General features: G+C 31.7%; 1 long non-coding RNA gene across 1 annotated transcript; it reads left to right on the plus strand.

Annotated features, from left to right (window-relative positions):
* Positions 1–3209: 3209 nt before the first annotated feature.
* LOC127729421 (uncharacterized) lies at positions 3210–4838 on the plus strand. The gene is made up of 2 exons (XR_007994614.1): positions 3210–3282; positions 4465–4838. It is a non-coding gene; the product is annotated as an uncharacterized LOC127729421 (long non-coding RNA).
* The last annotated feature ends 288 nt before the right edge of the window (positions 4839–5126 follow it).

A 5126-nucleotide genomic window follows, 5' to 3' on the forward strand; every position in this document is an offset into this window, starting at 1 on the left:
CGAACTGGATAATTATTGAAGATAAACTTGTATCACCTGGTGGAAGAAAGTGTGTGTCAAAATACTGATGACTTGTACAAAAACCCTGTACAAATTATAATTTTTACGAAATTACAACGTGTACACAACATATACAACTTGTCAATTACTTACAACTCCTAAATTATACTGTAAATGTGTTGTGTCGTATACATATTCATGAATTGTTTCCCCCAGTCTGTTCAAAAAGATTTGTGCTTTTTTTGTTCCCGAAAGATCTGAGTATACATGTAGTTAAACTAGTCCACGAAAAATTAAGTGGGATTGAGCCAAATGGGTTTGCCTCTAAAGGTAAGACTATTTTATCGCATTGATGTCAACCTCCGTGTACTCTTTCAGACATGACTTAAAGTTTGGTTTACGACGTTTTTAATGTTTGTCTTGAATATACTACATGGAATTTTTGCCACTAAGTGTTTACGCATAAAATAATTGATCAGTCCTTAAATGTGAAGACTAAAACATGTACAATAGACTGTTGTTTTCTCAAAATAATCTACAACAGCAGTTTTAATCATTGAAAATTTTAGGATATATTGGGAAATTATTGGTAATTTCCTTAATCAAGCACTAATTTTCAACAACTTTCGGGATTCAATCACGTGACTGAGTGGAACAAAGTCAGGTAAAATAGTCATGCTCAGTTTAATAATAAAAGTTAAAATTCCGTGTCAAAATCTAGAATCGCAACTATGAAAATTGAAGGATTAGAGCCAGGAACCCCAATAAATGGCCCATTAAAGTGTTTTTTTTAAGCTTTAGATATTAAAGTTAATCTAATGTGTATGTATTGCTAAATGTATGATATTTGAAAAAAGGTAAAATAACAAAAATACCGAACTCCGAGGAATATTCAAAATGGAAAGTCCCAAACACATCAAACGAATGTTTAACAACTATCATATTCCTGACATGGTACAGGCATTTTCTAATGTAGAAAATGGTGGATTAAACCTGACTTTATAGCTAGCTTAACCTCTCACTTGTATGACATTCGTCATTATATTGACAACAATGTGTGAACAAAACAAACAGACATAATAGATAAAAATGTCAAAAATAGGGGTACAACATGCAACATTGTGTTATAATCTTATTACTGTAAGAGCAAACAAATATATCAACAAAGAAAAACAAAAAGGCATATAGACAAAGCACATAAGCAAAAACGAAAGAAAAGAATACAAAATTCTAATATGACGTTCTTCTTTCGCTTTGGAAACATGCTCTAATTACAATAAAATATGGGCTGCACGTGATTGACGTCTCAAATGAAACTGCAACGTCAGTTGTATTTTGAACAACGCCGGAGATCGAGATGGATCTTTTTGTTGGTGTTGCTCGCTAGAAAATTAATTAAAATCATTCTAAAAGTAAGTTTTCATATATATGTTAATTTTTTTTATCGTAGAACTGTTGATTTTCTATAACGTTTTTGGTTCATCAAATCAAAATGGCTGCCTATCGAACGTGTATTATAGGTCCGCTTCGAAGTACAAAAGTTCTAACATATGGCAAAATCCTATGTACTTTATTCATATCATTTGCACCACGTAACTGTAGCACTTTTGGTTAAAATCCTCCCCTTAGTTGTAGATTGAAAATATAAACTATATCAAATTTGCGGATAATCCGGTCTTTTTCCGTTTTGGATCTAAAACTAACGTGTCTTTGAAAACTTCCTTTGGTGGATATTTACAAATATTTTGTGTAATTTGAAGGACAAAATGCTTAAAATTTGACTATTTACGAAATGGGAAGGATGAAATCATCATGTTTTTAAATGAGTTTGGCCGAAAACTTAAGAAATCAGGTGAGATAAAAGTTATTTAACCTGAATATTCAACCTGCAAGGTGTTTTCCTATATGCGGACAAATCATGAACAATGCCTTCTTGTATCTTTATTTCTATTTTGAATCTTGCTTTTTCACGAACAATCGTAATGTCATAAAGCAATTATACTACGGTTACGCTTCCGATTTTCAAACTGAAAAGGCTGAAAGTTGTCAAGGTAGACAACGTTCATTTGTACACAAACAGAAGGCAAAAAATATGTACAAATCACCTACATGCGGACAAATTATTGATTCAACTTAGGAATTGGCATATTTGCATTTTATTTTAGGTGCATATATAATCCTATTGTAATGGCTGCCGACATAATAAGGCAATATGGCCGCTATGCAAATTAGCAAACTACCCCAAATTTTGCTAACGCTCGGTATAAAGATATTGACAAATATAATGCCTACCCATGTTAAAATGGGCATAAAGTATGGCATGAAAGAATTATTTCTTAAATTTACCATAGTACAATAACACAATGACGGGATGTATAAGTACCGAGCCACATCAAATGGATATTACCAAAAATAGACTAGTCAGTAAAAGTAATAATTTATAAAGACAAATAAAAGAACACTATAACACGTTATTAAGATGATAAACAACCTCAGTACCTAGAATCTATACTTCAAGACCATCGTGTATTATTTGTGAAGTTGATACGGAATATTTATCAACAAGGTCTTGGTCCCTTCCGATAAACTGTTTTAAAGTATAATAAGAAAAAGTTATATATCTGCTTCATATTTATGTAGATACTGGTCTAAAATAGGAAAAAATTTCATTTTCATCCTCAATATTTGATGTTAGAAAAAGACCGTGAAATTTCAATATCCCGTGAAAAGGCCGTGATAATTTGTCCTTTCATGCTTAATAGAAAATATCACGGCCTTTTCACTGGTTGTTGAAACCAGTGAAAAGGCCGTGATATTTTTTCATGTCAATTTTTTCTCATCCTAATTCAGATTTAAAACATCCCATGTGATTATTGTAATATGGTCTAATTATTTCCACTCACATTTTTCTAAATATATATCCTATTAACTTTTCATTATAAATATATGTCTGTTTAAATATTATTATATGCAATACTACTGTACAGGACTGACTTTTAAATGGAACCATTTATTGTTATAATTAATGACTTTGTGCCAATAAATATTTTGTATTTAAAGAAAAGTATTTTGCTTCTCGTCTGTACATTATTATAAACAATGTAAACATTAATTTTAATTGGAACCGAAACATGTAAAAACGAGAACTTCCCGGAATATCAGACCGTATCCGGATTCGTGTTTCTTTTAGAGTAACTGTAACATTTCCGCAAAACTTGAAAGACGCCGAAGGTCGATTAATATTTACTTTATAGATGCAAGACGAGTGACAGCAAGTTTGAGGTAAGTTAAGTTATTAATATTTTATTCTTGTATGCATCATATCACCAAAATGTTGATGACGTTTGTGAGCATTTCCTGGAATCCATTTAACTGATTTTGACTGATTATTTGCAGAAACCGCGCAAACATGCATGTGATATATTCACTTATATTTGAGTCTCTTGCACTTGATTCCTTTAATCATTTCGGTTAATGTTTTCTAAGACTTACCGGATCCTTTAAATACGATTACGGTTTTGTTTTGTTTATGTATTTGGGGAAAAAAGGGGGGGTCCTTTTTTTCCCACACTGGCCACATAAAAAAAATGACATTTATGTACAGTACACTACGTAGACATAGACATAGATAATTGGAAATGATTAAAATAGCAATAAGTATCTCTGAAATGGAGTTCACTCTGATAATCAGAGGCGTAACCGGACTAACCCCCTTTGAATGTGTCGGGAGCTATTTATTATATAATCTAAGTATTTTCTGACCTGGCCGTTGGGACACAGAGTTTAAAAGGGATTAATCAGAGGCGTAGCTGGGAAAGTATTTAATATTTGTACGCCAAAATGTCCTTTCTAGAAGGGTTTGTGCCATATCATAAGAATAATTGGTATGGCAATGAGGTGTTTAAAAAATAATTGGTATGGCGAATGTGCCTGCAGTAAAAGTTGCTACGCCCCTGGCCCCCTGTAAAATAAATAGCTGTGACTCATTACAGCCACTTAGTCTAGACAAGTTTGGCTTTAGCCATACATATTATTACTTCAAAGAAACATTTAAATTTAATAGTCTGTCTTAAAAGTGTCTTTAGTCTTTAAAAAAATCTAAAAAAAATAATATAAGTTGACAATACAGAACTTCGTTAACTAATGATGCCCTATATATTGGATAGGGGGCAGATTTTCTGGAAAATGGTATGAAAATATGGGAAAACCTATGCATGTTTCCAAGTGTCTGTTCTGTTTCAATGATGTTTTTTAGTATTTTTCATACCATTTTCACCTCCAGTATGAAAATCTGCCCCCTATTCAATAAGGGGTCACTAACCGTGAAGTCCTGTATTGCATGGAATAATATTGTAGCTGTTTTAAGTACATGTATGTACATAAATGCCAAAAATTAATTTGAATATATAAATATTTTTTTTATATACATGTATAATATATGTAATGTTTCTTTATTTATTCTAGGAATGAAGAGCAAAAGGATATAGCAGTCTTTATATAAAATAGTTCAGGAATCCAGTTGGAAAGAAAAGCTTTTCAGTTAAAAGTATTTCCTTGGAATTAACAGGAACTTCTATGAATGTTTTTCTGGAATAGTTATTCAAAAGGGCAGTGAAGTGAAGGATTACATTAGACAAATATTGCTGAAGTGGTAAAATCAGACCCAAGAGATGTACAAAATTTCTACAATACATGTTACAGCTGACTTTAGCTACTTAATCACATTGACATTTGTGTGCTTTTATGTTTTCTTTACATAATTACTACAGTTCTATTAAAATTAATATTTTTATTATTTGTCACAATTATTACTAAAAAAAATACAGCATTTTAATATGAATTTTCATAGTCTCACTTGCATTGTACTTAAATAAGTTGTCTGTAGATGTTTACACTAGGTTTTCAGGCATTTCACTTCACTTGATTGAAACAGCATTTAAATTTTTTGTTAAATTATGGCCTGAAAAATACATTTAACATTTTACTGGAGTTTTCACAATCAGTGAATGGCTGTTTATCACAGTAGTACATGTACATTTCACGGTCTTTTCACAATGGGCACATAATTTATCACGACTTTTTCACGGTGTAGATTTTTGTTTTTCACGGGGTTTCTACGGTCTCTT

The sequence above is a fragment of the Mytilus californianus genome, unplaced genomic scaffold (genome assembly GCF_021869535.1).
Source record: "Mytilus californianus isolate M0D057914Y unplaced genomic scaffold, xbMytCali1.0.p SCAF_2, whole genome shotgun sequence".
NCBI lineage: Eukaryota > Metazoa > Mollusca > Bivalvia > Mytilida > Mytilidae > Mytilus > Mytilus californianus.